Source organism: Pseudophryne corroboree, chromosome 3 (genome assembly GCF_028390025.1).
Source record: "Pseudophryne corroboree isolate aPseCor3 chromosome 3, aPseCor3.hap2, whole genome shotgun sequence".
NCBI classification, from domain to species: Eukaryota; Metazoa; Chordata; class Amphibia; order Anura; family Myobatrachidae; genus Pseudophryne; species Pseudophryne corroboree.
In genome coordinates, this window is record NC_086446.1 from 115,232,439 (window position 1) to 115,255,177 (window position 22,739).

A 22,739-nucleotide genomic window follows, 5' to 3' on the forward strand; every position below is an offset into this window, starting at 1 on the left:
TTGAAAATGGAATGCATCTACAGAACGGTGTTGGCAGTATAAAATTATCTACAGCACCTTGTATTCCCAGGTGGTCTCCCATCCAAGTACTAACCAGACCCAACACTGCTTAGCTTCCAAGATCAGATGAGATTGGGCGTATCCAGTGTGGTGTGGCTGTAGATGAACTTTGTGGTTTCTGTTAGAACTTTTCTACTTCTAACTACTGGTTCATAAATGAATACGTTTTAAAATGGAATGCATCAACAGAACGGTGTTGGCAGTATAAAATTATCTACAGCACCTTGTATTCCCAGGTGGTCTCCCATCCAAGTACTAACCAGGCCCAACACTGCTTAGCTTCCAAGATCAGATGAGATTGGGCGTATCCAGTGTGGTGTTGCTGTAGATGAACTTTCTGTTTTCTGTTAGAACTTTTCTACTTCTAACTACTGGTTCATAAATGAATACGTTTTAAAATGGAATGCATCAACAGAACGGTGTTGGCAGTATAAAAATATCTACAGCACCTTGTATTCCCAGGTGGTCTCCCATCCAAGTACTAACCAGGCCCAACACTGCTTAACTTCCAAGATCAGATGAGATTGGGCGTATCCAGTGTGGTGTGGCTGTAGATGAGCTTTGTGGTTTTTGTTAGAACTTTTCTACTTCTAACTACTGGTTCATAAATGAATTAGTTTGAAAATGGAATGCATCAACAGAACGGTGTTGGCAGTATAAAATTATCTACAGCACCTTGTATTCCCAGGTGGTCTCCCATCCAAGTACTAACCAGGCCCAACACTGCTTAGCTTCCAAGATCAGATGAGATTGGGCGTATCCAGTGTGGTGTGGCTGTAGATGAGCTTTATGGTTTCTGTTTGAACTTTTCTACTTCTAACTTCTGGTTCATAAATGAATACATTTGAAAATTGAATGCATCAACAGAACGGTGTTGGCAGTATAAAATATCTACAGCACCTTGTAATCCCAGGTGGTCTCCCATCCAAATACTAACCAGGCCCAACACTGCTTAGCTTTCAAGATCAGATGAGATTGGGCGTATCCACTGTGTTTTGGCTGTAGATGAGCTTTGTGGTTTCTGTTAGAACTTTTCTACTTCTAACTACTGGTTCATAAATGAATACGTTTGAAAATAGAATGCATCAACAGAACGGTGTTGGCAGTATAAAAACATCTACAGCACCTTGTATTTCCAGGTGGTCTCCCATCCAAGTACTAACCAGGCCCAACACTGCTTAGCTTCCAAGATCAGATGAGATTGGGCGTATGCAGTGTGGTGTGGCTGTAGATGAACTTTCTGGTTTCTGTTAGAACTTTTCTACTTCTAACTACTGGTTCATAAATGAATACGTTTTAAAATGGAATGCATCAACAGAACGGTGTTGGCAGTATAAAATTATCTACAGCACCTTGTATTCCCAGGCGGTCTCCCATCCAAGTACTAACCAGGCCCAACACTGCTTAGCTTCCAAGATCAGATGAGATTGGGCGTATCCAGTGTGGTGTGGCTGCAGATGAGCTTTATGGTTTCTGTTTGAACTTTTCTACTTCTAACTACTGGTTCATAAATGAATACATTTGAAAATTGAATGCATCAACAGAACGGTGTTGGCAGTATAAAAATATCTACAGCACCTTGTATTCCCAGGTGGTCTCCCATCCAAGTACTAACCAGGCCCAACACTGCTTAGCTTCCAAGATCAGAAGAGATTGGGCGTACCCAGTATGGTGTGGCTGTAGATGAGCTTTGTAGTTTCTGTTAGAACTTTTCTACTTCTAACTACTGGTTCATAAATGAATACGTTTGAAAATGGAATGCATCAACAGAACGGTGTTGGCAGTATAAAAATATCTACAGCACCTTGTATTCCCAGGTGGTCTCCCATCCAAGTACTAACCAGGCCCAACACTGCTTAGCTTCCAAGATCAGATGAGATTGGGCGTATCCAGTATGGTGTGGCTGTAGATGAGCTTTGTAGTTTCTGTTAGAACTTTTCTACTTCTAACTACTGGTTCATAAATGAATACGTTTGAAAATGGAATGCATCAACAGAACGGTGTTGGCAGTATAAAAATATCTACAGCACCTTGTATTCCCAGGTGGTCTCCCATCCAAGTACTAACCAGGCCCAACACTGCTTAGCTTCCAAGATCAGATGAGATTGGGCGTATCCAGTGTGGTGTTGCTGTAGATGAACTTTCTGGTTTCTGTTAGAACTTTTCTACTTCTAACAACTGGTTCATAAATGAATACGTTTTAAAATGGAATGCATCAACAGAACGGTGTTGGCAGTATAAAAATATCTACAGCACCTTGTATTCCCAGGTGGTCTCCCATCCAAGTACTAAACAGGCCCAACACTGCTTAGCTTCCAAGATCAGATGAGATTGGGCGTATCCAGTGTGGTGTGGCTGTAGATGAGCTTTGTGGTTTCTGTTAGAACTTTTCTACTTCTAACTCAGGCATTCCCAACCACGGTACTCAAGGCACACCAACAGTGCAGGTTTTAGTGATATCAAGGCTGCAGCACAGATGGTTAAATCAAAATAATTTAGCTACTAATTAAGTCACCTGTGCTGAAGCCTGGATATCACAAAAACCTGCACTGTTAGTGTGCCTTGAGGACCGTGGTTGGGAATGCCTGTTCTAACTACTGGTTCATAAATGAATTCGTTTGAAAATGGAATGCATCAACAGAACGGTGTTGGCAGTATAAAATTATCTACAGCACTTTGTATTCCCAGGCGGTCTCCCATCCAAGTACTAACCAGGCCCAACACTGCTTAGCTTCCAAGATCAGATGAGATTGGGCGTATCCAGTGTGGTGTGGCTGTAGATGAGCTTTATGGTTTCTGTTTGAACTTTTCTACTTCTAACTACTGGTTCATAAATGAATACATTTGAAAATTGAATGCATCAACAGAACAGTGTTGGCAGTATAAAATATCTACAGCACCTTGTATTCCCAGGTGGTCTCCCATCCAAGTACTAACTAGGCCCAACACTGCTTAGCTTCCAAGATCAGATGAGATTGGGTGTATCCAGTGTGGTGTGGCTGTAGATGAGCTTTGTGGTTTTTGTTAGAACTTTTCTACTTCTAACTACTGGTTCATAAATGAATTCGTTTGAAAATGGAATGCATCAACAGAACGGTGTTGGCAGTATAAAAATATCTACAGCACCTTGTATTCCCAGGTGGTCTCCCATCCAAGTACTAACCAGGCCCAACACTGCTTAGCTTCCAAGATCAGATGAGATTGGGCGTATCCAGTGTGGTGTGGCTGTAGATGAGCTTTATGGTTTCTGTTTGAACTTTTCTACTTCTAACTTCTGGTTCATAAATGAATACATTTGAAAATTGAATGCATCAACAGAACATTGTTGGCAGTATAAAATATCTACAGCACCTTGTAATCCCAGGTGGTCTCCTATCCAAATACTAACCAGGCCCAACACTGCTTAGCTTTCAAGATCAGATGAGATTGGGCGTATCCACTGTGTTTTGGCTGTAGATGAGCTTTGTGGTTTCTGTTAGAACTTTTCTACTTCTAACTACTGGTTCATTAATGAATACGTTTGAAAATAGAATGCATCAACAGAACGGTGTTGGCAGTATAAAAATATCTACAGCACCTTGTATTCCCAGGTGGTCTCCCATCCAAGTACTAACCAGGCCCAACACTGCTTAGCTTCCAAGATCAGATGAGATTGGGCGTATGCAGTGTGGTGTGGCTGTAGATGAACTTTGTGGTTTCTGTGAGAACTTTTCTACTTCTAACTACTGGTTCACAAAAGAATACGTTTGAAAATTGAATGCATCAACAGAACGGTGTTGGCAGTATAAAAATATCTACAGCACCTTGTATTCCCAGGTGGTCTCCCATCCAAGTACTAACCAGGCCCAACACTGCTTAGCTTCCAAGATCAGATGAGATTGGGCGTATCCAGTGTGGTGTGGCTGTAGATGAGCTTTGTGGTTTCTGTTTGAACTTTTCTACTTCTAACTACTGGTTCATAAATGAATACGTTTTAAAATGGAATGCATCAACAGAACGGTGTTGGCAGTATAAAAATATCTACAGCACCTTGTATTCCCAGGTGGTCTCCCATCCAAGTACTAACCAGACCCAACACTGCTTAGCTTCCAAGATCAGATGAGATTGGGCATATCCAGTGTGGTGTTGCTGTAGATGAACTTTCTGGTTTCTGTTAGAACTTTTCTACTTCTAACTACTGGTTCATAAATGAATACGTTTTAAAATGGAATGCATCAACAGAACGGTGTTGGCAGTATAAAAATATCTACAGCACGTTGTATTCCCAGGTGGTCTCCCATCCAAGTACTAACCAGGCCCAACACTGCTTAGTTTCCAAGATCAGATGAGATTGGGCGTATCCAGTGTGGTGTGGCTGTAGATGAGCTTTGTGGTTTCTGTTAGAACTTTTCTACTTCTAACTACTGGTTCATAAATGAATTCGTTTGAAAATGGAATGCATCAACAGAACGGTGTTGGCAGTATAAAAATATCTACAGCACCTTGTATTCCCAGGTGGTCTCCCATCCAAGTACTAACCAGGCCCAACACTGCTCAGCTTCCAAGATCAGATGAGATTGGACGTATCCAGTGTGGTGTGGCTGTAGATGAACTTTTGGTTTCTGTTAGAACTTTTCTACTTCTAACTACTGGTTCATAAATGAAAACGTTTTAAAATGGAATGCATCAACAGAACGGTGTTGTCAGTATAAAATTATCTACAGCACCTTGTATTCCCAGGCGGTCTCCCATCCAAGTACTAACCAGGCCCAACACTGCTTAGCTTCCAAGATCAGATGAGATTGGGCGTATCCAGTGTGGTGTGGCTGTAGATGAGCTTTACAGTTTCTGTTTGAACTTTTCTACTTCTAACTACTGGTTCATAAATGAATACATTTGAAAATTGAATGCATCAACAGAACGGTGTTGGCAGTATAAAAATATCTACAGCACCTTGTATTCCCAGGTGGTCTCCCATCCAAGTAATAAACAGGCCCAACACTGCTTAGCTTCCAAGATCAGATGAGATTGGGCGTATCCAGTGTGGTGTGGCTGTAGATGAGCTTCGTGGTTTCTGTTAGAACTTTTCTACTTCTAACTCAGACATTCCCAACCACGGTACTCAAGGCACACCAACAGTGCAGGTTTTAGTGATATCAAAGCTGCAGCACAGATGGTTAAATCAAAATAATTTAGCTACTAATTAAGTCACCTGTGCTGAAGCCTGGATATCACAAAAACCTGCACTGTTAGTGTGCCTTGAGGACCGTGGTTGGGAATGCCTGTTCTAACTACTGGTTCATAAATGAATTCGTTTGAAAATGGAATGCATCAACAGAACGGTGTTGGCAGTATAAAATTATCTACAGCACCTTGTATTCCCAGGTGGTCTCCCATCCTAGTATTAACCAGGCCCAACACTGCTTAGCTTCCAAGATCAGATGAGATTGGGCGTATCCACTGTGTCGTGGCTGTAGATGAGCTTTGTGGTTTCTGTTAGAACTTTTCTACTTCTAACTACTGGTTCATAAATGAATACGTTTGAAAATAGAATGCATCAACAGAACGGTGTTGGCAGTATAAAAATATCTACAGCACCTTGTATTCCCAGGTGGTCTCCCATCCAAGTACTAACCAGGCCCAACACTGCTTAGCTTCCAAGATCAGATGAGATTGGGCGTATCCAGTGTGGTGTGGCTGTAGATGAACTTTGTGGTTTCTGTTAGAACTTTTCTACTTCTAACTACTGGTTCATAAAAGAATACGTTTGAAAATGGAATGCATCAACAGAACGGTGTTGGCAGTATAAAATTATTTACAGCACCTTGTATTCCCAGGTGGTCTCCCATCCAAGTACTAACCAGGCCCAACACTGCTTAGCTTCCAAGATCAGATGAGATTGGGCGTATCCAGTGTGGTGTGGCTGTAGATGAACTTTGTGGTTTCTGTTAGAACTTTTCTACTTCTAACTACTGGTTCATAAATGAATACGTTTTAAAATGGAATGCATCAACAGAACGGTGTTGGCAGTATAAAATTATCTACAGCACCTTGTATTACCAGGTGGTCTCCCATCCAAGTACTAACCAGGCCCAACACTGCTTAGCTTCCAAGATCAGATGAGATTGGGCATATCCAGTGTGGTGTGGCTGTAGATGAGCTTTATGGTTTCTGTTAGAACTTTTCTACTTCTAACTACTGGTTCATAATTGAATACATTTGAAAATGGAATGCATCAACAGAACGGTGTTGGCAGTATAAAAATATCTACAGCACCTTTTATATTCCCAGGTGGTCTCCCATCCAAGTACTAACCAGGCCCAACACTGCTTAGCTTCCAAGATCAGATGAGATTGGGCGTATCCAGTATGGTGTGGCTGTAGATGAGCTTTGTGGTTTCTGTTAGAACTTTTCTACTTCTAACTACTGGTTCATAAATGAATACGTTTGAAAATGGAATGCATCAACAGAACGGTGTTGGCGGTATAAAATTATCTACAGCACCTTGTATTCCCAGGTGGTCTCCCATCCAAGTACTAACCAGGCCCAACACTGTTTAGCTTCCAAGATCAGATGAGATTGGGCGTATCCAGTGTGGTGTGGCTGTAGATGAGCTTTGTGGTTTCTGTTTGAACTTTTCTACTTCTAACTACTGGTTCATAAATGAATACATTTGAAAATTGAATGCATCAACAGAACGGTGTTGGCAGTATAAAAATATCTACAGCACCTTGTATTCCCAGGTGGTCTCCCATCCAAGTACTAACCAGGCCCAACACTGCTTAGCTTCCAAGATCAGATGAGATTGGGCGTATCCAGTGTGGTGTTGCTGTAGATGAACTTTCTGGTTTCTGTTAGAACTTTTCTACTTCTAACTACTGGTTCATAAATGAATACGTTTTAAAATGGAATGCATCAACAGAACGGTGTTGGCAGTATAAAAATATCTACAGCACGTTGTATTCCCAGGTGGTCTCCCATCCAAGTACTAACCAGGCCCAACACTGCTTAGCTTCCAAGATCAGATGAGATTGGGCGTATCCAGTGTGGTGTGGCTGTAGATGAGCTTTGTGGTTTCTGTTAGAACTTTTCTACTTCTAACTACTGGATCATAAATGAATTCGTTTGAAAATGGAATGCATCAACAGAACGGTGTTGGCAGTATAAAAATATCTACAGCACCTTGTATTCCCAGGTGGTCTCCCATACAAGTACTAACAAGGCCCAACACTGCTTAGCTTCCAAGATCAGATGAGATTGGACGTATCCAGTGTGGTGTGGCTGTAGATGAACTTTTGGTTTCTGTTAGAACTTTTCTACTTCTAACTACTGGTTCATAAATGAAAACGTTTTAAAATGGAATGCATCAACAGAACGGTGTTGGCAGTATAAAATTATCTACAGCACCTTGTATTCCCAGGCAGTCTCCCATCCAAGTACTAACCAGGCCCAACACTGCTTAGCTTCCAAGATCAGATGAGATTGGGCGTATCCAGTGTGGTGTGGCTGTAGATGAGCTTTATGGTTTCTGTTTGAACTTTTCTACTTCTAACTACTGGTTCATAAATGAATACATTTGAAAATTGAATGCATCAACAGAACGGTGTTGGCAGTATAAAATATCTACAGCACCTTGTATTCCCAGGTGGTCTCCCATCCAAGTACTAACCAGGCCCAACACTGCTTAGCTTCCAAGATCAGATGAGATTGGGCGTATCCACTGTGTTGTGGCTGTAGATGAGCTTTGTGGTTTCTGTTAGAACTTTTCTACTTCTAACTACTGGTTCATAAATGAATACGTTTGAAAATAGAATGCATCAACAGAACGGTGTTGGCAGTATAAAAATATCTACAGCACCTTGTATTCCCAGGTGGTCTCCCATCCAAGTACTAACCAGGCCCAACACTGCTTAGCTTCCAAGATCAGATGAGATTGGGCGTATCCACTGTGTTGTGGCTGTAGATGAGCTTTGTGGTTTCTGTTAGAACTTTTCTACTTCTAACTACTGGTTCATAAATGAATACGTTTGAAAATAGAATGCATCAACAGAACGGTGTTGGCAGTATAAAAATATCTACAGCACCTTGTATTCCCAGGTGGTCTCCCATCCAAGTACTAACCAGGCCCAACACTGCTTAGCTTCCAAGATCAGATGAGATTGGGCGTATCCAGTGTGGTGTGGCTGTAGATGAACTTTGTGGTTTCTGTTAGAACTTTTCTACTTCTAACTACTGGTTCATAAAATAATACGTTTGAAAATGGAATGCATCAACAGAACGGTGTTGGCAGTATAAAATTATCTACAGCACCTTGTAGTCCCAGGTGGTCTCCCATCCAAGTACTAACCAGGCCCAACACTGCTTAGCTTCCAAGATCAGATGAGATTGGGCGTATACAGTGTGGTGTGGCTGTAGAGGAGCTTTGTGGTTTCTGTTAGAACTTTTCTACTTCTAACTACTGGTTCATAAATGAATACGTTTGAAAATGGAATGCATCAACAGAACGGTGTTGGTAGTATATAAATATCTACAGCACCTTGTATTCCCAGGTGGTCTCCCATCCAAGTACTAACCAGGCTTAACTCTGCTTAGCTTCCAAGATCAGATGAGATTGGGCGTATACAGTGTGGCTTGGCTGTAGATGAGCTTTATGATTTCTGTTAGAACTTTTCTACTTCTAACTACTGGTTCATAAATGAATACGTTTGAAAATGGAATGCATCAACAGAACGGTGTTGGCAGTATAAACATATCTACAGCACCTTGTATTCCCAGGTGGTCTCCCATCCAAGTACTAACCAGGCCCAACACTGCTTAGCTTCCAAGATCAGATGAGATTGGACGTATCCAGTATGGTGTGGCTGTAGATGAACTTTTTGGTTTCTGTTAGAACTTTTCTACTTCTAACTACTGGTTCATAAATGAATACGTTTTAAAATGGAATGCATCAACAGAACGGTGTTGGCAGTATAAAATTATCTACAGCACCTTGTATTCCCAGGCGGTCTCCCATCCAAGTACTAACCAGGCCCAACACTGCTTAGCTTCCAAGATCAGATGAGATTGGGCGTATCCAGTGTGGTGTGGCTGTAGAAGAGCTTTATGGTTTCTGTTTGAACTTTTCTACTTCTAACTACTGGTTCATAAATGAATACATTTGAAAATTGAATGCATCAACAGAACGGTGTTGGCAGTATAAAAATATCTACAGCACCTTGTATTCCCAGGTGGTCTCCCATCCAAGTACTAACCAGGGCCAACACTGCTTAGCTTCCAAGATCGGATGAGATTGGGCGTATCCAGTATGGTGTGGCTGTAGATGAGCTTTGTGGTTTCTGTTAGAACTTTTCTACTTCTAACTACTGGTTCATAAATGAATACGTTTGAAAATGGAATGCATCAACAGAACGGTGTTGGCAGTATAAAAATATCTACAGCACCTTGTATTCCCAGGTGGTCTCCCATCCAAGTACTAACCAGGCCCAACACTGCTTAGCTTCCAAGATCAGATGAGATTGGGCGTATCCAGTGTGGTGTGGCTGTAGATGAACTTTGTGGTTTCTGTTAGAACTTTTCTACTTCTAACTACTGGTTCATAAATGAATACGTTTGAAAATGGAATGCATCAACAGAACGGTGTTGGCAGTATAAAATTATCTACAGCACCTTGTATTCCCAGGTGGTCTCCCATCCAAGTACTAACCAGGCCCAACACTGTTTAGCTTCCAAGATCAGATGAGATTGGGCGTATCCAGTGTGGTGTAGCTGTAGATGAACTTTGTGGTTTCTGTTAGAACTTTTCTACTTCTAACGACTGGTTCATAAATGAATACATTTGAAAATGGAATGCATCAACAGAACGGTGTTGGCAGTATAAAAACATCTACAGCACCTTGTATTCCCAGGTGGTCTCCCATCCAAGTACTAACCAGGCCCAACACTGCTTAGCTTCCAAGATCAGATGAGATTGGGCGTATCCAGTGTGGTGTGGCTGCAGAAGAGCTTTGTGGTTTCTGTTAGAACTTTTCTACTTCTAACTACTGGTTCATAAATGAATACGTTTGAAAATGGAATGCATCAACAGAACGGTGTTGGTAGTATAAAAATATCTACAGCACCTAGTACTCCCAGGTGGTCTCCCATCCAAGTACTAACCAGGCCCAACTCTGCTTAGCTTCCAAGATCAGATGAGATTGGGCGTATCCAGTGTGGCTTGGCTGTAGATGAGCTTTATGTTTTCTGTTAGAACTTTTCTACTTCTAACTACTGGTTCATAAATGAATACGTTTGAAAATGGAATGCATCAACAGAACGGTGTTGGTAGTATAAAAATATCTACAGCACCTTGTATTCCCAGGTGGTCTCCCATCCAAGTACTAACCAGGCCCAACACTGCTTAGCTTCCAAGATCAGATGAGATTAGGCGTATCCAGTGTGGTGTGGCTGTAAATAAATTTTCTGGTTTCTGTTAGAACTTTTCTACTTCTAACTACTTGTTCATAAATGAATACGTTTGAAAATGGAATGCATCAACAGAACGGTGTTGGCAGTATAAAATTATCTACAGCACCTTGTATTCCCAGGTGGTCTCCCATCCAAGTACTAACCAGGCCCAACACTGTTTAGCTTCCAAGATCAGATGAGATTGGGCGTATCCAGTGTGGTGTGGCTGTAGATGAACTTTGTGGTTTCTGTTATAACTTTTCTACTTCTAACTACTGGTTCATAAATGAATACGTTTTAAAATGGAATGCATCAACAGAACGGTGTTGGCAGTATAAAATTATCTACAGCACCTTGTATTCCCAGGTGGTCTCCCATCCAAGTACTAATCAGGCCCAACACTGCTTAGCTTCCAAGATGAGATGAGATTGGGCATATCCAGTGTGGTGTGGCTGTAGAAGAGCTTTATGGTTTCTGTTAGTACTTTTCTACTTCTAACTGCTGGTTCATAAATGAATACGTTTGAAAATGGAATGCATCAACAGAACGATGTTGGTAGTATAAAAATATCTACAGCACCTTGTATTCCCAGGTGGTCTCCCATCCAAGTACTAACCAGGCCCAACACTGCTTCGCTTCCAAGATCAGATGAGATTGGGCGTATCCAGTGTAGTGTGGCTGTAGATGAGCTTTATGGTTTCTGTTAGAACTTTTCTACTTCTAACTACTGTTTCATAAATGAATACGTTTGAAAATGGAATGCATCAACAGAACGGTGTTGGTAGTATAAAAATATCTACAGCACCTTGTATTCCCAGGTTGTCTCCCATCTAAGTACTAACCAGGCCCAACACTGCTTAGCTTCCAAGATCAGATGAGATTGGGCGTATCCAGTGTGGTGTGGCTGTAGAAGAGCTTTATGGTTTCTGTTAGTACTTTTCTACTTCTAACTACTGGTTCATAAATGAATACGTTTGAAAATGGAATGCATCAACAGAACGATGTTGGTAGTATAAAAATATCTACAGCACCTTGTATTCCCAGGTGGTCTCCCATCCAAGTACTAACCAGGGCCAACACTGCTTAGCTTCCAAGATCGGATGAGATTGGGCGTATCCAGTATGGTGTGGCTGTAGATGAGCTTTGTGGTTTCTGTTAGAACTTTTCTACTTCTAACTACTGGTTCATAAATGAATACGTTTGAAAATGGAATGCATCAACAGAACGGTGTTGGCAGTATAAAAATATCTACAGCACCTTGTATTCCCAGGTGGTCTCCCATCCAAATACTAACCAGGCCCAACACTGCTTAGCTTCCAAGATCAGATGAGATTGGGCGTATCCAGTGTGGTGTGGCTGTAGATGAACTTTGTGGTTTCTGTTAGAACTTTTCTACTTCTAACTACTGGTTCATAAATGAATACGTTTGAAAATGGAATGCATCAACAGAACGGTGTTGGCAGTATAAAATTATCTACAGCACCTTGTATTCCCAGGTGGTCTCCCATCCAAGTACTAACCAGGCCCAACACTGTTTAGCTTCCAAGATCAGATGAGATTGGGCGTATCCAGTGTGGTGTAGCTGTAGATGAACTTTGTGGTTTCTGTTAGAACTTTTCTACTTCTAACGACTGGTTCATAAATGAATACATTTGAAAATGGAATGCATCAACAGAACGGTGTTGGCAGTATAAAAACATCTACAGCACCTTGTATTCCCAGGTGGTCTCCCATCCAAGTACTAACCAGGCCCAACACTGCTTAGCTTCCAAGATCAGATGAGATTGGGCGTATCCAGTGTGGTGTGGCTGCAGAAGAGCTTTGTGGTTTCTGTTAGAACTTTTCTACTTCTAACTACTGGTTCATAAATGAATACGTTTGAAAATGGAATGCATCAACAGAACGGTGTTGGTAGTATAAAAATATCTACAGCACCTAGTACTCCCAGGTGGTCTCCCATCCAAGTACTAACCAGGCCCAACTCTGCTTAGCTTCCAAGATCAGATGAGATTGGGCGTATCCAGTGTGGCTTAGCTGTAGATGAGCTTTATGTTTTCTGTTAGAACTTTTCTACTTCTAACTACTGGTTCATAAATGAATACGTTTGAAAATGGAATGCATCAACAGAACGGTGTTGGTAGTATAAAAATATCTACAGCACCTTGTATTCCCAGGTGGTCTCCCATCCAAGTACTAACCAGGCCCAACACTGCTTAGCTTCCAAGATCAGATGAGATTAGGCGTATCCAGTGTGGTGTGGCTGTAAATAAATTTTCTGGTTTCTGTTAGAACTTTTCTACTTCTAACTACTTGTTCATAAATGAATACGTTTGAAAATGGAATGCATCAACAGAACGGTGTTGGCAGTATAAAATTATCTACAGCACCTTGTATTCCCAGGTGGTCTCCCATCCAAGTACTAACCAGGCCCAACACTGTTTAGCTTCCAAGATCAGATGAGATTGGGCGTATCCAGTGTGGTGTGGCTGTAGATGAACTTTGTGGTTTCTGTTATAACTTTTCTACTTCTAACTACTGGTTCATAAATGAATACGTTTTAAAATGGAATGCATCAACAGAACGGTGTTGGCAGTATAAAATTATCTACAGCACCTTGTATTCCCAGGTGGTCTCCCATCCAAGTACTAATCAGGCCCAACACTGCTTAGCTTCCAAGATGAGATGAGATTGGGCATATACAGTGTGGTGTGGCTGTAGAAGAGCTTTATGGTTTCTGTTAGTACTTTTCTACTTCTAACTACTGGTTCATAAATGAATACGTTTGAAAATGGAATGCATCAACAGAACGATGTTGGTAGTATAAAAATATCTACAGCACCTTGTATTCCCAGGTGGTCTCCCATCCAAGTACTAACCAGGCCCAACACTGCTTCGCTTCCAAGATCAGATGAGATTGGGCGTATCCAGTGTAGTGTGGCTGTAGATGAGCTTTATGGTTTCTGTTAGAACTTTTCTACTTCTAACTACTGTTTCATAAATGAATACGTTTGAAAATGGAATGCATCAACAGAACGGTGTTGGTAGTATAAAAATATCTACAGCACCTTGTATTCCCAGGTTGTCTCCCATCTAAGTACTAACCAGGCCCAACACTGCTTAGCTTCCAAGATCAGATGAGATTGGGCGTATCCAGTGTGGTGTGGCTGTAGATGAGCTTTGTGGATTCTGTTAGAACTTTTCTACTTCTAACTACTGGTTCATAAATGAATACGTTTGAAAATGGAATGCATCAACAGAACTGTGTTGGCAGTATAAAAATATCTACAGCACCTTGTATTCCCAGGTGGTCTCCCATCCAAGTACTAACCAGGCCCAACACTGCTTAGCTTCCAAGATCAGATGAGATTGGGCGTATCCAGTGTGGTGTGGCTGTAGATGAGCTTTGTGGATTCTGTTAGAACTTTTCTACTTCTAACTACTGGTTCATAAATGAATATGTTTGAAAATGGAATGCATCAACAGAACGGTGTTGGCAGTATAAAAATATCTACAGCACCTTGTATTCCCAGGTGGTCTCCCATCCAAGTACTAACCAGGCCCAACACTGCTTAGCTTCCAAGATCAGATGAGATTGGGCGTATCCAGTGTGGTGTGGCTGTAGATAAGCTTTGTGGTTTCTGTTAGAACTTTTCTACTTCTAACTACTGGTTCATAAATGAATACGTTTGAAAATGGAATGCATCAACAGAACGGTGTTGGCAGTATAAAAATATCTACAGCACATTGTATTCCCAGGTGGTCTCCCATCCAAGTACTAACCAGGCCCAACACTGCTTAGCTTCCAAGATCAGATGAGATTGGGCGTATCCAGTGTGGTGTGGCTGTAGATGAGCTTTGTGGTTTCTGTTTGAACTTTTCTACTTCTAACTACTGGTTCATAAATGAATACATTTGAAAATGGAATGCATCAACAGAACGGTGTTGGCAGTATAAAAATATCTACAGCACATTGTATTCCCAGGTGGTCTCCCATCCAAGTACTAACCAGTCCCAACACTGCTTAGCTTCCAAGATCAGATGAGATTGGGCGTATCCAGTGTGGTGTGGCTGTAGATGAGCTTTGTGGTTTCTGTTAGAACTTTTCTACTTCTAACTACTGGTTCATAAATGAATACATTTGAAAATGGAATGCATCAACAGAACGGTGTTGGCGGTATAAAAATATCTACAGCACCTTGTATTCCCAGGTGGTCTCCCATCCAAGTACTAACCAGGCCCAACACTGCTTAGCTTCCAAGATCAGATGAGATTGGGCGTATCCAGTGTGGTGTGGCTGTAGATGAGCTTTGTGGTTTCTGTTAGAACTTTTCTACTTCTAACTACTGGTTCATAAATGAATACGTTTGAAAAAGGAATGCATCAACAGAACGGTGTTGGTAGTATAAAAATATCTACAGCACCTTGTATTCCCAGGTGGTCTCCCATCCAAGTACTTTCCAGGCCCAACACTGCTTAGCTTCCAAGATCAGATGAGATTGGGCGTATCCAGTGTGGCTTGGCTCTAGATGAGCTTTATGGTTTCTGTTAGAACTTTTCTACTTCTAACTACTGGTTCATAAATGAATACGTTTGAAAATGGAATGCATCAACAGAACGGTGTTGGTAGTATAAAAATATCTACAGCACTTTGTATTCCCAGTTGGTCTCCCATCCAAGTACTAACCAGGCCCAACACTGCTTAGCTTCCAAGATCAGATGAGATTGGGCGTATCCAGTGTGGTGTGGCTGTAGATGAACTTTCTGGTTTCTGTTAGAACTTTTCTACTTCTAACTACTGGTTCATAAATGAATACATTTTAAAATGGAATGCATCAACAGAATGGTGTTGGCAGTATAAAAATATCTACAGCACCTTGTATTCCCAGGTGGTCTCCCATCCAAGTACTAACCAGGCCCAACACTGCTTAGCTTCCAAGATCAGATGAGATTGGGCATATCCAGTGTGGTGTGGCTGTAGAAGAGCTTTATGGTTTCTGTTAGTACTTTTCTACTTCTAACTACTGGTTCATAAATGAATACATTTGAAAATGGAATGCATCAACAGAACGGTGTTGGTAGTATAAAAATATCTACAGCACCTTGTATTCCCAGGTGGTCTCCCATCCAAGTACTAACCAGGCCCAACACTGCTTAGCTTCCAAGATCAGATGAGATTGGGCATATCCAGTGTGGTGTGGCTGTAGAAGAGCTTTATGGTTTCTGTTAGTACTTTTCTACTTCTAACTACTGGTTCATAAATGAATACATTTGAAAATGGAATGCATCAACAGAACGGTGTTGGTAGTATAAAAATATCTACAGCACCTTGTATTCCCAGGTGGTCTCCCATCCAAGTACTAACCAGGCCCAACACTGCTTAGCTTCCAAGATCAGATGAGATTGGGCGTATCTAGTGTGGTGTGGCTGTAGATGAGCTTTATGGTTTCTGTTAGAACTTTTCTACTTCTAACTACTGTTTCATAAATGAATACATTTGAAAATGGAATGCATCAACAGAACGGTGTTGGTAGTATAAAAATATCTACAGCACCTTGTATTCCCAGGTGGTCTCCCATCCAAGTACTAACCAGGCCCAACACTGCTTAGCTTCCAAGATCAGATGAGATTGGGCGTATCCAGTGCGGTGTGGCTGTAGATGAGCTTTGTGGTTTCTGTTAGAACTTTTCTACTTCTAACTACTGGTTCATAAATGAATACGTTTGAAAATGGAATGCATCAACAGAACGGTGTTTGCAGTATAAAAATATCTACAGCACCTTGTATTCCCAGGTGGTCTCCCATCCAAGTACTAACCATGCCCAACACTGCTTAGCTTCCAAGATCAGATGAGATTGGGCGTATCCAGTGTGGTGTGGCTGTAGATGAGCTTTGTGGTTTCTGTTAGAAATTTTCTACTTCTAACTACTGGTTCATAAATGAATACGTTTGAAAATGGAATGCATCAACAGAACGGTGTTGGCAGTATAAAAATATCTAAGCACCTTGTATTCCCAGGTGGTCTCCCATCCAAGTACTAACCAGGCCCAACACTGCTTAGCTTCCAAGATCAGATGAGATTGGGTGTATCCAGTGTGGTGTGGCTGTAGATGAGCGTTGTGGTTTCTGTTAGAACTTTTCTACTTCTAACTACTGGTTCATAAATAAATACATTTGAAAATGGAATGCATCAACAGAACGGTGTTGGCAGTATAAAAATATCTACAGCACCTTGTATTCCCAGGTGGTCTCCCATCCAAGTACTAACCAGGCCCAACACTGCTTAGCTTCCAAGATCAGATGAGATTAGACGTATCCAGTGTGGTGTGGCTGTAGATGAACTTTTTGGTTTCTGTTAGAACTTTTTTACTTCAAACTACTGGTTCATAAATGAATACGTTTTAAAATGGAATGCATCAACAGAACGGTGTTGGCAGTATAAAATTATCTACAGCACCTTGTATTCCCAGGTGGTCTCCCATCCAAGTACTAACCAGGCCCAACACTGCTTAGCTTCCAAGATCAGATGAGATTGGGCGTATCCAGTGTGGTGTGGCTGTAGATGAGCTTTATGGTTTCTGTTTGAACTTTTCTACTTCTAACTTCTGGTTCATAAATGAATACATTTGAAAATTGAATGCATCAACAGAACATTGTTGGCAGTATAAAATATCTACAGCACCTTGTAATCCCAGGTGGTCTCCTATCCAAATACTAACCAGGCCCAACACTGCTTAGCTTTCAAGATCAGATGAGATTGGGCGTATCCACTGTGTTTTGGCTGTAGATGAGCTTTGTGGTTTCTGTTAGAACTTTTCTACTTCTAACTACTGGTTCATAAATGATTACGTTTGAAAATAGAATGCATCAACAGAACGGTGTTGGCAGTATAAAAATATCTACAGCACCTTGTATTCCCAGGTGGTCTCCCATCCAAGTACTAACCAGGCCCAACACTGCTTAGCTTCCAAGATCAGATGAGATTGGGCGTATGCAGTGTGGTGTGGCTGTAGATGAACTTTGTGGTTTCTGTGAGAACTTTTCTACTTCTAACTACTGGTTCATAAAAGAATGCGTTTGAAAATTGAATGCATCAACAGAACGGTGTTGGCAGTATAAAAATATCTACAGCACCTTGTATTCCCAGGTGGTCTCCCATCCAAGTACTAACCAGGCCCAACACTGCTTAGCTTCCAAGATCAGATGAGATTGGGCGTATCCAGTGTGGTGTGGCTGTAGATGAGCTTTGTGGTTTCTGTTTGAACTTTTCTACTTCTAACTACTGGTTCATAAATGAATACGTTTTAAAATGGAATGCATTAACAGAACGGTGTTGGCAGTATAAAAATATCTACAGCACCTTGTATTCCCAGGTGGTCTCCCATCCAAGTACTAACCAGGCCCAACACTGCTTAGCTTCCAAGATCAGATGAGATTGGGCGTATCCAGTGTGGTGTTGCTGTAGATGAACTTTCTGGTTTCTGTTAGAACTTTTCTACTTCTAACTACTGGTTCATAAATGAATACGTTTTAAAATGGAATGCATCAACAGAACGGTGTTGGCAGTATAAAAATATCTACAGCACGTTGTATTCCCAGGTGGTCTCCCATCCAAGTACTAACCAGGCCCAACACTGCTTAGCTTCCAAGATCAGATGAGATTGGGCGTATCCAGTGTGGTGTGGCTGTAGATGAGCTTTGTGGTTTCTGTTAGAACTTTTCTACTTCTAACTACTGGTTCATAAATGAATTCGTTTGAAAATGGAATGCATCAACAGAACGGTGTTGGCAGTATAAAAATATCTACAGCACCTTGTATTCCCAGGTGGTCTCCCATCCAAGTACTAACCAGGCCCAACACTGCTCAGCTTCCAAGATCAGATGAGATTGGACGTATCCAGTGTGGTGTGGCTGTAGATTAACTTTTGGTTTCTGTTAGAACTTTTCTACTTCTAACTACTGGTTCATAAATGAAAACGTTTTAAAATGGAATGCATCAACAGAACGGTGTTGGCAGTATAAAATTATCTACAGCACCTTGTATTCCCAGGCGGTCTCCCATCCAAGTACTAACCAGGCCCAACACTGCTTAGCTTCCAAGATCAGATGAGATTGGGCGTATCCAGTGTGGTGTGGCTGTAGATAAGCTTTCTGGTTTCTGTTAGAACTTTTCTACTTCTAACTACTGGTTCATAAATGAATACATTTTAAAATGGAATGCATCAACAGAATGGTGTTGGCAGTATAAAAATATCTACAGCACCTTGTATTCCCAGGTGGTCTCCCATCCAAGTACTAACCAGGCCCAACACTGCTTAGCTTCCAAGATCAGATGAGATTGGGCATATCCAGTGTGGTGTGGCTGTAGAAGAGCTTTATGGTTTCTGTTAGTACTTTTCTACTTCTAACTACTGGTTCATAAATGAATACATTTGAAAATGGAATGCATCAACAGAACGGTGTTGGTAGTATAAAAATATCTACAGCACCTTGTATTCCCAGGTGGTCTCCCATCCAAGTACTAACCAGGCCCAACACTGCTTAGCTTCCAAGATCAGATGAGATTGGGCGTATCTAGTGTGGTGTGGCTGTAGATGAGCTTTATGATTTCTGTTAGAACTTTTCTACTTCTAACTACTGTTTCATAAATGAATACATTTGAAAATGGAATGCATCAACAGAACGGTGTTGGTAGTATAAAAATATCTACAGCACCTTGTATTCCCAGGTGGTCTCCCATCCAAGTACTAACCAGGCCCAACACTGCTTAGCTTCCAAGATCAGATGAGATTGGGCGTATCCAGTGTGGTGTGGCTGTAGATGAGCTTTGTGGTTTCTGTTAGAACTTTTCTACTTCTAACTACTGGTTCATAAATGAATACGTTTGAAAATGGAATGCATCAACAGAACGGTGTTTGCAGTATAAAAATATCTACAGCACCTTGTATTCCCAGGTGGTCTCCCATCCAAGTACTAACCATGCCCAACACTGCTTAGCTTCCAAGATCAGATGAGATTGGGCGTATCCAGTGTGGTGTGGCTGTAGATGAGCTTTGTGGTTTCTGTTAGAAATTTTCTACTTCTAACTACTGGTTCATAAATGAAAACGTTTGAAAATGGAATGCATCAACAGAACGGTGTTGGCAGTATAAAAATATCTAAGCACCTTGTATTCCCAGGTGGTCTCCCATCCAAGTACTAACCAGGCCCAACACTGCTTAGCTTCCAAGATCAGATGAGATTGGGCGTATCCAGTGTGGTGTGGCTGTAGATGAACTTTTTGGTTTCTGTTAGAACTTTTTTACTTCAAACTACTGGTTCATAAATGAATACGTTTTAAAATGGAATGCATCAACAGAACGGTGTTGGCAGTATAAAAATATCTACAGCACCTTGTATTCCCAGGTGGTCTCCCATCCAAGTACTAACCAGGCCCAACACTGCTTAGCTTCCAAGATCAGATGAGATTAGACGTATCCAGTGTGGTGTGGCTGTAGATGAACTTTTTGGTTTCTGTTAGAACTTTTTTACTTCAAACTACTGGTTCATAAATGAATACGTTTTAAAATGGAATGCATCAACAGAACGGTGTTGGCAGTATAAAATTATCTACAGCACCTTGTATTCCCAGGTGGTCTCCCATCCAAGTACTAACCAGGCCCAACACTGCTTAGCTTCCAAGATCAGATGAGATTGGGCGTATCCAGTGTGGTGTGGCTGTAGATGAGCTTTATGGTTTCTGTTTGAACTTTTCTACTTCTAACTTCTGGTTCATAAATGAATACATTTGAAAATTGAATGCATCAACAGAACATTGTTGGCAGTATAAAATATCTACAGCACCTTGTAATCCCAGGTGGTCTCCTATCCAAATACTAACCAGGCCCAACACTGCTTAGCTTTCAAGATCAGATGAGATTGGGCGTATCCACTGTGTTTTGGCTGTAGATGAGCTTTGTGGTTTCTGTTAGAACTTTTCTACTTCTAACTACTGGTTCATAAATGAATACGTTTGAAAATAGAATGCATCAACAGAACGGTGTTGGCAGTATAAAAATATCTACAGCACCTTGTATTCCCAGGTGGTCTCCCATCCAAGTACTAACCAGGCCCAACACTGCTTAGCTTCCAAGATCAGATGAGATTGGGCGTATGCAGTGTGGTGTGGCTGTAGATGAACTTTGTGGTTTCTGTGAGAACTTTTCTACTTCTAACTACTGGTTCATAAAAGAATACGTTTGAAAATTGAATGCATCAACAGAACGGTGTTGGCAGTATAAAAATATCTACAGCACCTTGAATTCCCAGGTGGTCTCCCATCCAAGTACTAACCAGGCCCAACACTGCTTAGCTTCCAAGATCAGATGAGATTGGGCGTATCCAGTGTGGTGTGGCTGTAGATGAGCTTTGTGGTTTCTGTTTGAACTTTTCTACTTCTAACTACTGGTTCATAAATGAATACATTTTAAAATGGAATGCATCAACAGAACGGTGTTGGCAGTATAAAAATATCTACAGCACCTTGTATTCCCAGGTGGTCTCCCATCCAAGTACTAACCAGGCCCAACACTGCTTAGCTTCCAAGATCAGATGAGATTGGGCGTATCCAGTGTGGTGTTGCTGTAGATGAACTTTCTGGTTTCTGTTAGAACTTTTCTACTTCTAACTACTGGTTCATAAATGAATACGTTTTAAAATGGAATGCATCAACAGAACGGTGTTGGCAGTATAAAAATATCTACAGCACGTTGTATTCCCAGGTGGTCTCCCATCCAAGTACTAACCAGGCCCAACACTGCTTAGCTTCCAAGGTCAGATGAGATTGGGCGTATCCATTGTGGTGTGGCTGTAGATGAGCTTTGTGGTTTCTGTTAGAACTTTTCTACTTCTAACTACTGGTTCATAAATGAATTCGTTTGAAAATGGAATGCATCAACAGAACGGTGTTGGGAGTATAAAATTATCTACAGCACCTTGTATTCCCAGGTGGTCTCCCATCCAAGTACTAACCAGGCCCAACACTGCTTAGCTTCCAAGATCAGATGAGATTGGGCGTATCCAGTGTGGTGTGGCTGTAGATGAGCTTTGGGGTTTCTGTTTGAACTTTTCTACTTCTAACTACTGGTTCATAAATGAATACATTTTAAAATGGAATGCATCAACAGAACGGTGTTGGCAGTATAAAAATATCTACAGCACCTTGTATTCCCAGGTGGTCTCCCATCCAAGTACTAACCAGGCCCAACACTGCTTAGCTTCCAAGATAAGATGAGATTGGGCGTATCCAGTGTGGTGTTGCTGAAGATGAACTTTCTGGTTTCTGTTAGAACTTTTCTACTTCTAACTACTGGTTCATAAATGAATAAGTTTGAAAATAGAATGCATCAACAGAACGGTGTTGGCAGTATAAAAATATCTACAGCACCTTGTATTCCCAGGTGGTCTCCCATCCAAGTACTAACCAGGCCCAACACTGCTTAGCTTCCAAGATCAGATGAGATTGGGCGTATCCAGTGTGGTGTGGCTGTAGATGAACTTTGTGGTTTCTGTTAGAACTTTTCTACTTCTAACTACTGGTTCATAAAAGAATACGTTTGAAAATGGAATGCATCAACAGAACGGTGTTGGGAGTATAAAATTATCTACAGCACCTTGTATTCCCAGGTGGTCTCCCATCCAAGTACTAACCAGGCCCAACACTGCTTAGCTTCCAAGATCAGATGAGATTGGGCGTATCCAGTGTGGTGTGGCTGTAGATGAACTTTGTGGTTTCTGTTAGAACTTTTCTACTTCTAACTACTGGTTCATAAATGAATACGTTTTAAAATGGAATGCATCAACAGAACGGTGTTGGCAGTATAAAATTATCTACAGCACCTTGTATTCCCAGGTGGTCTCCCATCCAAGTACTAACCAGGCCCAACACTGTTTAGCTTCCAAGATCAGATGAGATTGGGCGTATCCAGTGTGGTGTGGCTGTAGATGAGCTTTGTGGTTTCTGTTTGAACTTTTCTACTTCTAACTACTGGTTCATAAATGAATACATTTGAAAATTGAATGCATCAACAGAACGGTGTTGGCAGTATAAAAATATCTACAGCACCTTGTATTCCCAGGTGGTCTCCCATCCAAGTACTAACCAGGCCCAACACTGCTTAGCTTCCAAGATCAGATGAGATTGGGCGTATCCAGTGTGGTGTTGCTGTAGATGAACTTTCTGGTTTCTGTTAGAACTTTTCTACTTCTAACTACTGGTTCAT

At 41.3% G+C, this 22,739-nt stretch overlaps 82 non-coding genes and 17 pseudogenes across 82 annotated transcripts; all 99 read right to left on the bottom strand.

Moving 5' to 3' along the window:
* Window positions 1-45: 45 nt before the first annotated feature.
* LOC135062161 (5S ribosomal RNA) lies at window positions 46-164 on the bottom strand. The gene has a single exon (XR_010248517.1). It is a non-coding gene; the product is annotated as a 5S ribosomal RNA (ribosomal RNA).
* A 107-nt stretch (window positions 165-271) lies between these two features.
* Window positions 272-390, bottom strand: LOC135059920 (5S ribosomal RNA). Its single transcript, XR_010246315.1, has one exon. It is a non-coding gene; the product is annotated as a 5S ribosomal RNA (ribosomal RNA).
* A 107-nt stretch (window positions 391-497) lies between these two features.
* LOC134893367 (5S ribosomal RNA) lies at window positions 498-616 on the bottom strand. The gene has a single exon (XR_010171666.1). It is a non-coding gene; the product is annotated as a 5S ribosomal RNA (ribosomal RNA).
* Window positions 617-723: 107 nt separating this feature from the next.
* Window positions 724-842, bottom strand: LOC134893545 (5S ribosomal RNA). Its single transcript, XR_010171688.1, has one exon. It is a non-coding gene; the product is annotated as a 5S ribosomal RNA (ribosomal RNA).
* A 106-nt stretch (window positions 843-948) lies between these two features.
* LOC134896251 (5S ribosomal RNA) lies at window positions 949-1,067 on the bottom strand (annotated as a pseudogene).
* A 107-nt stretch (window positions 1,068-1,174) lies between these two features.
* Window positions 1,175-1,293, bottom strand: LOC135068680 (5S ribosomal RNA). Its single transcript, XR_010254874.1, has one exon. It is a non-coding gene; the product is annotated as a 5S ribosomal RNA (ribosomal RNA).
* Window positions 1,294-1,400: 107 nt separating this feature from the next.
* LOC135059250 (5S ribosomal RNA) lies at window positions 1,401-1,519 on the bottom strand. Its single transcript, XR_010245661.1, has one exon. It is a non-coding gene; the product is annotated as a 5S ribosomal RNA (ribosomal RNA).
* Window positions 1,520-1,626: 107 nt separating this feature from the next.
* On the bottom strand, window positions 1,627-1,745 carry LOC135070728 (5S ribosomal RNA). Its single transcript, XR_010256880.1, has one exon. It is a non-coding gene; the product is annotated as a 5S ribosomal RNA (ribosomal RNA).
* A 107-nt stretch (window positions 1,746-1,852) lies between these two features.
* Window positions 1,853-1,971, bottom strand: LOC135059352 (5S ribosomal RNA). Its single transcript, XR_010245758.1, has one exon. It is a non-coding gene; the product is annotated as a 5S ribosomal RNA (ribosomal RNA).
* Window positions 1,972-2,078: 107 nt separating this feature from the next.
* LOC135059921 (5S ribosomal RNA) lies at window positions 2,079-2,197 on the bottom strand. The gene has a single exon (XR_010246316.1). It is a non-coding gene; the product is annotated as a 5S ribosomal RNA (ribosomal RNA).
* Window positions 2,198-2,304: 107 nt separating this feature from the next.
* On the bottom strand, window positions 2,305-2,423 carry LOC134901132 (5S ribosomal RNA). Its single transcript, XR_010174625.1, has one exon. It is a non-coding gene; the product is annotated as a 5S ribosomal RNA (ribosomal RNA).
* A 300-nt stretch (window positions 2,424-2,723) lies between these two features.
* On the bottom strand, window positions 2,724-2,842 carry LOC135065847 (5S ribosomal RNA). The gene has a single exon (XR_010252117.1). It is a non-coding gene; the product is annotated as a 5S ribosomal RNA (ribosomal RNA).
* Window positions 2,843-2,948: 106 nt separating this feature from the next.
* LOC134889426 (5S ribosomal RNA) lies at window positions 2,949-3,067 on the bottom strand. The gene has a single exon (XR_010171246.1). It is a non-coding gene; the product is annotated as a 5S ribosomal RNA (ribosomal RNA).
* Window positions 3,068-3,174: 107 nt separating this feature from the next.
* LOC134893557 (5S ribosomal RNA) lies at window positions 3,175-3,293 on the bottom strand. The gene has a single exon (XR_010171690.1). It is a non-coding gene; the product is annotated as a 5S ribosomal RNA (ribosomal RNA).
* Window positions 3,294-3,399: 106 nt separating this feature from the next.
* LOC134897373 (5S ribosomal RNA) lies at window positions 3,400-3,518 on the bottom strand (annotated as a pseudogene).
* Window positions 3,519-3,625: 107 nt separating this feature from the next.
* LOC134901737 (5S ribosomal RNA) lies at window positions 3,626-3,744 on the bottom strand. The gene has a single exon (XR_010175219.1). It is a non-coding gene; the product is annotated as a 5S ribosomal RNA (ribosomal RNA).
* Window positions 3,745-3,851: 107 nt separating this feature from the next.
* LOC134893568 (5S ribosomal RNA) lies at window positions 3,852-3,970 on the bottom strand. Its single transcript, XR_010171691.1, has one exon. It is a non-coding gene; the product is annotated as a 5S ribosomal RNA (ribosomal RNA).
* A 107-nt stretch (window positions 3,971-4,077) lies between these two features.
* LOC134884414 (5S ribosomal RNA) lies at window positions 4,078-4,196 on the bottom strand. The gene has a single exon (XR_010168562.1). It is a non-coding gene; the product is annotated as a 5S ribosomal RNA (ribosomal RNA).
* A 107-nt stretch (window positions 4,197-4,303) lies between these two features.
* LOC134888255 (5S ribosomal RNA) lies at window positions 4,304-4,422 on the bottom strand (annotated as a pseudogene).
* A 107-nt stretch (window positions 4,423-4,529) lies between these two features.
* Window positions 4,530-4,648, bottom strand: LOC134885629 (5S ribosomal RNA). Its single transcript, XR_010169740.1, has one exon. It is a non-coding gene; the product is annotated as a 5S ribosomal RNA (ribosomal RNA).
* Window positions 4,649-4,754: 106 nt separating this feature from the next.
* On the bottom strand, window positions 4,755-4,873 carry LOC134900920 (5S ribosomal RNA). The gene has a single exon (XR_010174421.1). It is a non-coding gene; the product is annotated as a 5S ribosomal RNA (ribosomal RNA).
* Window positions 4,874-4,980: 107 nt separating this feature from the next.
* On the bottom strand, window positions 4,981-5,099 carry LOC135066980 (5S ribosomal RNA). The gene has a single exon (XR_010253211.1). It is a non-coding gene; the product is annotated as a 5S ribosomal RNA (ribosomal RNA).
* Window positions 5,100-5,399: 300 nt separating this feature from the next.
* On the bottom strand, window positions 5,400-5,518 carry LOC134893628 (5S ribosomal RNA; annotated as a pseudogene).
* Window positions 5,519-5,625: 107 nt separating this feature from the next.
* LOC134893579 (5S ribosomal RNA) lies at window positions 5,626-5,744 on the bottom strand. The gene has a single exon (XR_010171692.1). It is a non-coding gene; the product is annotated as a 5S ribosomal RNA (ribosomal RNA).
* Window positions 5,745-5,851: 107 nt separating this feature from the next.
* LOC135062640 (5S ribosomal RNA) lies at window positions 5,852-5,970 on the bottom strand. The gene has a single exon (XR_010248988.1). It is a non-coding gene; the product is annotated as a 5S ribosomal RNA (ribosomal RNA).
* Window positions 5,971-6,077: 107 nt separating this feature from the next.
* LOC134884463 (5S ribosomal RNA) lies at window positions 6,078-6,196 on the bottom strand. The gene has a single exon (XR_010168609.1). It is a non-coding gene; the product is annotated as a 5S ribosomal RNA (ribosomal RNA).
* Window positions 6,197-6,303: 107 nt separating this feature from the next.
* Window positions 6,304-6,424, bottom strand: LOC134887373 (5S ribosomal RNA; annotated as a pseudogene).
* A 107-nt stretch (window positions 6,425-6,531) lies between these two features.
* On the bottom strand, window positions 6,532-6,650 carry LOC134902022 (5S ribosomal RNA). Its single transcript, XR_010175501.1, has one exon. It is a non-coding gene; the product is annotated as a 5S ribosomal RNA (ribosomal RNA).
* A 107-nt stretch (window positions 6,651-6,757) lies between these two features.
* LOC135059922 (5S ribosomal RNA) lies at window positions 6,758-6,876 on the bottom strand. The gene has a single exon (XR_010246317.1). It is a non-coding gene; the product is annotated as a 5S ribosomal RNA (ribosomal RNA).
* Window positions 6,877-6,983: 107 nt separating this feature from the next.
* Window positions 6,984-7,102, bottom strand: LOC135067472 (5S ribosomal RNA). The gene has a single exon (XR_010253685.1). It is a non-coding gene; the product is annotated as a 5S ribosomal RNA (ribosomal RNA).
* A 107-nt stretch (window positions 7,103-7,209) lies between these two features.
* Window positions 7,210-7,328, bottom strand: LOC135061192 (5S ribosomal RNA). Its single transcript, XR_010247581.1, has one exon. It is a non-coding gene; the product is annotated as a 5S ribosomal RNA (ribosomal RNA).
* A 106-nt stretch (window positions 7,329-7,434) lies between these two features.
* On the bottom strand, window positions 7,435-7,553 carry LOC135062540 (5S ribosomal RNA). Its single transcript, XR_010248886.1, has one exon. It is a non-coding gene; the product is annotated as a 5S ribosomal RNA (ribosomal RNA).
* Window positions 7,554-7,659: 106 nt separating this feature from the next.
* On the bottom strand, window positions 7,660-7,778 carry LOC134887945 (5S ribosomal RNA; annotated as a pseudogene).
* A 107-nt stretch (window positions 7,779-7,885) lies between these two features.
* On the bottom strand, window positions 7,886-8,004 carry LOC134887946 (5S ribosomal RNA; annotated as a pseudogene).
* A 107-nt stretch (window positions 8,005-8,111) lies between these two features.
* Window positions 8,112-8,230, bottom strand: LOC134893590 (5S ribosomal RNA). Its single transcript, XR_010171693.1, has one exon. It is a non-coding gene; the product is annotated as a 5S ribosomal RNA (ribosomal RNA).
* A 107-nt stretch (window positions 8,231-8,337) lies between these two features.
* LOC134888141 (5S ribosomal RNA) lies at window positions 8,338-8,456 on the bottom strand (annotated as a pseudogene).
* Window positions 8,457-8,563: 107 nt separating this feature from the next.
* LOC134893770 (5S ribosomal RNA) lies at window positions 8,564-8,682 on the bottom strand (annotated as a pseudogene).
* A 107-nt stretch (window positions 8,683-8,789) lies between these two features.
* Window positions 8,790-8,908, bottom strand: LOC135067394 (5S ribosomal RNA). Its single transcript, XR_010253611.1, has one exon. It is a non-coding gene; the product is annotated as a 5S ribosomal RNA (ribosomal RNA).
* A 107-nt stretch (window positions 8,909-9,015) lies between these two features.
* Window positions 9,016-9,134, bottom strand: LOC135060638 (5S ribosomal RNA). The gene has a single exon (XR_010247031.1). It is a non-coding gene; the product is annotated as a 5S ribosomal RNA (ribosomal RNA).
* A 107-nt stretch (window positions 9,135-9,241) lies between these two features.
* On the bottom strand, window positions 9,242-9,360 carry LOC135067120 (5S ribosomal RNA). The gene has a single exon (XR_010253345.1). It is a non-coding gene; the product is annotated as a 5S ribosomal RNA (ribosomal RNA).
* A 107-nt stretch (window positions 9,361-9,467) lies between these two features.
* On the bottom strand, window positions 9,468-9,586 carry LOC134893602 (5S ribosomal RNA). Its single transcript, XR_010171695.1, has one exon. It is a non-coding gene; the product is annotated as a 5S ribosomal RNA (ribosomal RNA).
* Window positions 9,587-9,693: 107 nt separating this feature from the next.
* On the bottom strand, window positions 9,694-9,812 carry LOC135062334 (5S ribosomal RNA). Its single transcript, XR_010248686.1, has one exon. It is a non-coding gene; the product is annotated as a 5S ribosomal RNA (ribosomal RNA).
* Window positions 9,813-9,919: 107 nt separating this feature from the next.
* LOC135065941 (5S ribosomal RNA) lies at window positions 9,920-10,038 on the bottom strand. The gene has a single exon (XR_010252206.1). It is a non-coding gene; the product is annotated as a 5S ribosomal RNA (ribosomal RNA).
* A 107-nt stretch (window positions 10,039-10,145) lies between these two features.
* Window positions 10,146-10,264, bottom strand: LOC135063987 (5S ribosomal RNA). Its single transcript, XR_010250304.1, has one exon. It is a non-coding gene; the product is annotated as a 5S ribosomal RNA (ribosomal RNA).
* Window positions 10,265-10,371: 107 nt separating this feature from the next.
* Window positions 10,372-10,490, bottom strand: LOC135063980 (5S ribosomal RNA). Its single transcript, XR_010250298.1, has one exon. It is a non-coding gene; the product is annotated as a 5S ribosomal RNA (ribosomal RNA).
* Window positions 10,491-10,597: 107 nt separating this feature from the next.
* LOC134902023 (5S ribosomal RNA) lies at window positions 10,598-10,716 on the bottom strand. Its single transcript, XR_010175502.1, has one exon. It is a non-coding gene; the product is annotated as a 5S ribosomal RNA (ribosomal RNA).
* A 107-nt stretch (window positions 10,717-10,823) lies between these two features.
* Window positions 10,824-10,942, bottom strand: LOC134891874 (5S ribosomal RNA; annotated as a pseudogene).
* Window positions 10,943-11,049: 107 nt separating this feature from the next.
* On the bottom strand, window positions 11,050-11,168 carry LOC135065576 (5S ribosomal RNA). Its single transcript, XR_010251854.1, has one exon. It is a non-coding gene; the product is annotated as a 5S ribosomal RNA (ribosomal RNA).
* Window positions 11,169-11,275: 107 nt separating this feature from the next.
* On the bottom strand, window positions 11,276-11,394 carry LOC134888117 (5S ribosomal RNA; annotated as a pseudogene).
* A 107-nt stretch (window positions 11,395-11,501) lies between these two features.
* On the bottom strand, window positions 11,502-11,620 carry LOC135067121 (5S ribosomal RNA). The gene has a single exon (XR_010253346.1). It is a non-coding gene; the product is annotated as a 5S ribosomal RNA (ribosomal RNA).
* Window positions 11,621-11,727: 107 nt separating this feature from the next.
* Window positions 11,728-11,846, bottom strand: LOC135061899 (5S ribosomal RNA). Its single transcript, XR_010248265.1, has one exon. It is a non-coding gene; the product is annotated as a 5S ribosomal RNA (ribosomal RNA).
* Window positions 11,847-11,953: 107 nt separating this feature from the next.
* Window positions 11,954-12,072, bottom strand: LOC135062335 (5S ribosomal RNA). The gene has a single exon (XR_010248687.1). It is a non-coding gene; the product is annotated as a 5S ribosomal RNA (ribosomal RNA).
* Window positions 12,073-12,179: 107 nt separating this feature from the next.
* Window positions 12,180-12,298, bottom strand: LOC135065942 (5S ribosomal RNA). The gene has a single exon (XR_010252207.1). It is a non-coding gene; the product is annotated as a 5S ribosomal RNA (ribosomal RNA).
* Window positions 12,299-12,405: 107 nt separating this feature from the next.
* Window positions 12,406-12,524, bottom strand: LOC135068253 (5S ribosomal RNA). Its single transcript, XR_010254457.1, has one exon. It is a non-coding gene; the product is annotated as a 5S ribosomal RNA (ribosomal RNA).
* A 107-nt stretch (window positions 12,525-12,631) lies between these two features.
* Window positions 12,632-12,750, bottom strand: LOC135063981 (5S ribosomal RNA). Its single transcript, XR_010250299.1, has one exon. It is a non-coding gene; the product is annotated as a 5S ribosomal RNA (ribosomal RNA).
* A 107-nt stretch (window positions 12,751-12,857) lies between these two features.
* LOC134902024 (5S ribosomal RNA) lies at window positions 12,858-12,976 on the bottom strand. The gene has a single exon (XR_010175503.1). It is a non-coding gene; the product is annotated as a 5S ribosomal RNA (ribosomal RNA).
* Window positions 12,977-13,083: 107 nt separating this feature from the next.
* Window positions 13,084-13,202, bottom strand: LOC134892823 (5S ribosomal RNA; annotated as a pseudogene).
* A 107-nt stretch (window positions 13,203-13,309) lies between these two features.
* Window positions 13,310-13,428, bottom strand: LOC135065577 (5S ribosomal RNA). The gene has a single exon (XR_010251855.1). It is a non-coding gene; the product is annotated as a 5S ribosomal RNA (ribosomal RNA).
* A 107-nt stretch (window positions 13,429-13,535) lies between these two features.
* LOC134884553 (5S ribosomal RNA) lies at window positions 13,536-13,654 on the bottom strand. The gene has a single exon (XR_010168697.1). It is a non-coding gene; the product is annotated as a 5S ribosomal RNA (ribosomal RNA).
* A 107-nt stretch (window positions 13,655-13,761) lies between these two features.
* LOC134893614 (5S ribosomal RNA) lies at window positions 13,762-13,880 on the bottom strand. The gene has a single exon (XR_010171696.1). It is a non-coding gene; the product is annotated as a 5S ribosomal RNA (ribosomal RNA).
* A 107-nt stretch (window positions 13,881-13,987) lies between these two features.
* Window positions 13,988-14,106, bottom strand: LOC134893625 (5S ribosomal RNA). The gene has a single exon (XR_010171697.1). It is a non-coding gene; the product is annotated as a 5S ribosomal RNA (ribosomal RNA).
* Window positions 14,107-14,213: 107 nt separating this feature from the next.
* Window positions 14,214-14,332, bottom strand: LOC135066033 (5S ribosomal RNA). Its single transcript, XR_010252294.1, has one exon. It is a non-coding gene; the product is annotated as a 5S ribosomal RNA (ribosomal RNA).
* Window positions 14,333-14,439: 107 nt separating this feature from the next.
* LOC134886368 (5S ribosomal RNA) lies at window positions 14,440-14,558 on the bottom strand. The gene has a single exon (XR_010170453.1). It is a non-coding gene; the product is annotated as a 5S ribosomal RNA (ribosomal RNA).
* Window positions 14,559-14,665: 107 nt separating this feature from the next.
* Window positions 14,666-14,784, bottom strand: LOC134893637 (5S ribosomal RNA). Its single transcript, XR_010171698.1, has one exon. It is a non-coding gene; the product is annotated as a 5S ribosomal RNA (ribosomal RNA).
* A 107-nt stretch (window positions 14,785-14,891) lies between these two features.
* Window positions 14,892-15,010, bottom strand: LOC134884849 (5S ribosomal RNA). Its single transcript, XR_010168981.1, has one exon. It is a non-coding gene; the product is annotated as a 5S ribosomal RNA (ribosomal RNA).
* A 107-nt stretch (window positions 15,011-15,117) lies between these two features.
* On the bottom strand, window positions 15,118-15,236 carry LOC135070014 (5S ribosomal RNA). Its single transcript, XR_010256190.1, has one exon. It is a non-coding gene; the product is annotated as a 5S ribosomal RNA (ribosomal RNA).
* Window positions 15,237-15,343: 107 nt separating this feature from the next.
* Window positions 15,344-15,462, bottom strand: LOC135064465 (5S ribosomal RNA). Its single transcript, XR_010250773.1, has one exon. It is a non-coding gene; the product is annotated as a 5S ribosomal RNA (ribosomal RNA).
* A 107-nt stretch (window positions 15,463-15,569) lies between these two features.
* On the bottom strand, window positions 15,570-15,688 carry LOC135064466 (5S ribosomal RNA). Its single transcript, XR_010250774.1, has one exon. It is a non-coding gene; the product is annotated as a 5S ribosomal RNA (ribosomal RNA).
* A 107-nt stretch (window positions 15,689-15,795) lies between these two features.
* On the bottom strand, window positions 15,796-15,914 carry LOC135063070 (5S ribosomal RNA). Its single transcript, XR_010249410.1, has one exon. It is a non-coding gene; the product is annotated as a 5S ribosomal RNA (ribosomal RNA).
* Window positions 15,915-16,021: 107 nt separating this feature from the next.
* LOC134900834 (5S ribosomal RNA) lies at window positions 16,022-16,140 on the bottom strand. Its single transcript, XR_010174337.1, has one exon. It is a non-coding gene; the product is annotated as a 5S ribosomal RNA (ribosomal RNA).
* A 107-nt stretch (window positions 16,141-16,247) lies between these two features.
* LOC135065200 (5S ribosomal RNA) lies at window positions 16,248-16,366 on the bottom strand. Its single transcript, XR_010251486.1, has one exon. It is a non-coding gene; the product is annotated as a 5S ribosomal RNA (ribosomal RNA).
* Window positions 16,367-16,473: 107 nt separating this feature from the next.
* Window positions 16,474-16,591, bottom strand: LOC134885465 (5S ribosomal RNA). The gene has a single exon (XR_010169578.1). It is a non-coding gene; the product is annotated as a 5S ribosomal RNA (ribosomal RNA).
* A 107-nt stretch (window positions 16,592-16,698) lies between these two features.
* Window positions 16,699-16,817, bottom strand: LOC135068052 (5S ribosomal RNA). The gene has a single exon (XR_010254260.1). It is a non-coding gene; the product is annotated as a 5S ribosomal RNA (ribosomal RNA).
* Window positions 16,818-16,924: 107 nt separating this feature from the next.
* Window positions 16,925-17,043, bottom strand: LOC134893648 (5S ribosomal RNA). Its single transcript, XR_010171699.1, has one exon. It is a non-coding gene; the product is annotated as a 5S ribosomal RNA (ribosomal RNA).
* A 106-nt stretch (window positions 17,044-17,149) lies between these two features.
* On the bottom strand, window positions 17,150-17,268 carry LOC134897374 (5S ribosomal RNA; annotated as a pseudogene).
* Window positions 17,269-17,375: 107 nt separating this feature from the next.
* On the bottom strand, window positions 17,376-17,494 carry LOC134901738 (5S ribosomal RNA). Its single transcript, XR_010175220.1, has one exon. It is a non-coding gene; the product is annotated as a 5S ribosomal RNA (ribosomal RNA).
* Window positions 17,495-17,601: 107 nt separating this feature from the next.
* On the bottom strand, window positions 17,602-17,720 carry LOC134893660 (5S ribosomal RNA). Its single transcript, XR_010171701.1, has one exon. It is a non-coding gene; the product is annotated as a 5S ribosomal RNA (ribosomal RNA).
* A 107-nt stretch (window positions 17,721-17,827) lies between these two features.
* On the bottom strand, window positions 17,828-17,946 carry LOC135059923 (5S ribosomal RNA). Its single transcript, XR_010246318.1, has one exon. It is a non-coding gene; the product is annotated as a 5S ribosomal RNA (ribosomal RNA).
* A 107-nt stretch (window positions 17,947-18,053) lies between these two features.
* On the bottom strand, window positions 18,054-18,172 carry LOC135067473 (5S ribosomal RNA). Its single transcript, XR_010253686.1, has one exon. It is a non-coding gene; the product is annotated as a 5S ribosomal RNA (ribosomal RNA).
* A 107-nt stretch (window positions 18,173-18,279) lies between these two features.
* LOC134885630 (5S ribosomal RNA) lies at window positions 18,280-18,398 on the bottom strand. The gene has a single exon (XR_010169741.1). It is a non-coding gene; the product is annotated as a 5S ribosomal RNA (ribosomal RNA).
* A 106-nt stretch (window positions 18,399-18,504) lies between these two features.
* Window positions 18,505-18,623, bottom strand: LOC134900921 (5S ribosomal RNA). The gene has a single exon (XR_010174422.1). It is a non-coding gene; the product is annotated as a 5S ribosomal RNA (ribosomal RNA).
* Window positions 18,624-18,730: 107 nt separating this feature from the next.
* LOC135064468 (5S ribosomal RNA) lies at window positions 18,731-18,849 on the bottom strand. The gene has a single exon (XR_010250776.1). It is a non-coding gene; the product is annotated as a 5S ribosomal RNA (ribosomal RNA).
* A 107-nt stretch (window positions 18,850-18,956) lies between these two features.
* Window positions 18,957-19,075, bottom strand: LOC135063071 (5S ribosomal RNA). The gene has a single exon (XR_010249411.1). It is a non-coding gene; the product is annotated as a 5S ribosomal RNA (ribosomal RNA).
* A 107-nt stretch (window positions 19,076-19,182) lies between these two features.
* Window positions 19,183-19,301, bottom strand: LOC134893672 (5S ribosomal RNA). Its single transcript, XR_010171702.1, has one exon. It is a non-coding gene; the product is annotated as a 5S ribosomal RNA (ribosomal RNA).
* Window positions 19,302-19,408: 107 nt separating this feature from the next.
* LOC135065201 (5S ribosomal RNA) lies at window positions 19,409-19,527 on the bottom strand. The gene has a single exon (XR_010251487.1). It is a non-coding gene; the product is annotated as a 5S ribosomal RNA (ribosomal RNA).
* A 107-nt stretch (window positions 19,528-19,634) lies between these two features.
* Window positions 19,635-19,752, bottom strand: LOC134888185 (5S ribosomal RNA; annotated as a pseudogene).
* Window positions 19,753-19,859: 107 nt separating this feature from the next.
* LOC135068053 (5S ribosomal RNA) lies at window positions 19,860-19,978 on the bottom strand. Its single transcript, XR_010254261.1, has one exon. It is a non-coding gene; the product is annotated as a 5S ribosomal RNA (ribosomal RNA).
* A 107-nt stretch (window positions 19,979-20,085) lies between these two features.
* Window positions 20,086-20,204, bottom strand: LOC134893683 (5S ribosomal RNA). Its single transcript, XR_010171703.1, has one exon. It is a non-coding gene; the product is annotated as a 5S ribosomal RNA (ribosomal RNA).
* Window positions 20,205-20,310: 106 nt separating this feature from the next.
* Window positions 20,311-20,429, bottom strand: LOC134897377 (5S ribosomal RNA; annotated as a pseudogene).
* Window positions 20,430-20,536: 107 nt separating this feature from the next.
* Window positions 20,537-20,655, bottom strand: LOC134901740 (5S ribosomal RNA). Its single transcript, XR_010175222.1, has one exon. It is a non-coding gene; the product is annotated as a 5S ribosomal RNA (ribosomal RNA).
* Window positions 20,656-20,762: 107 nt separating this feature from the next.
* On the bottom strand, window positions 20,763-20,881 carry LOC134900740 (5S ribosomal RNA). Its single transcript, XR_010174245.1, has one exon. It is a non-coding gene; the product is annotated as a 5S ribosomal RNA (ribosomal RNA).
* Window positions 20,882-20,988: 107 nt separating this feature from the next.
* On the bottom strand, window positions 20,989-21,107 carry LOC135059924 (5S ribosomal RNA). The gene has a single exon (XR_010246319.1). It is a non-coding gene; the product is annotated as a 5S ribosomal RNA (ribosomal RNA).
* A 107-nt stretch (window positions 21,108-21,214) lies between these two features.
* On the bottom strand, window positions 21,215-21,333 carry LOC134888998 (5S ribosomal RNA; annotated as a pseudogene).
* Window positions 21,334-21,440: 107 nt separating this feature from the next.
* LOC134893695 (5S ribosomal RNA) lies at window positions 21,441-21,559 on the bottom strand. Its single transcript, XR_010171704.1, has one exon. It is a non-coding gene; the product is annotated as a 5S ribosomal RNA (ribosomal RNA).
* Window positions 21,560-21,666: 107 nt separating this feature from the next.
* Window positions 21,667-21,785, bottom strand: LOC134891335 (5S ribosomal RNA; annotated as a pseudogene).
* Window positions 21,786-21,892: 107 nt separating this feature from the next.
* On the bottom strand, window positions 21,893-22,011 carry LOC134893706 (5S ribosomal RNA). The gene has a single exon (XR_010171705.1). It is a non-coding gene; the product is annotated as a 5S ribosomal RNA (ribosomal RNA).
* A 107-nt stretch (window positions 22,012-22,118) lies between these two features.
* LOC134893718 (5S ribosomal RNA) lies at window positions 22,119-22,237 on the bottom strand. The gene has a single exon (XR_010171708.1). It is a non-coding gene; the product is annotated as a 5S ribosomal RNA (ribosomal RNA).
* Window positions 22,238-22,344: 107 nt separating this feature from the next.
* On the bottom strand, window positions 22,345-22,463 carry LOC134902026 (5S ribosomal RNA). Its single transcript, XR_010175504.1, has one exon. It is a non-coding gene; the product is annotated as a 5S ribosomal RNA (ribosomal RNA).
* A 107-nt stretch (window positions 22,464-22,570) lies between these two features.
* LOC135059925 (5S ribosomal RNA) lies at window positions 22,571-22,689 on the bottom strand. Its single transcript, XR_010246320.1, has one exon. It is a non-coding gene; the product is annotated as a 5S ribosomal RNA (ribosomal RNA).
* Window positions 22,690-22,739: the final 50 nt, after the last annotated feature.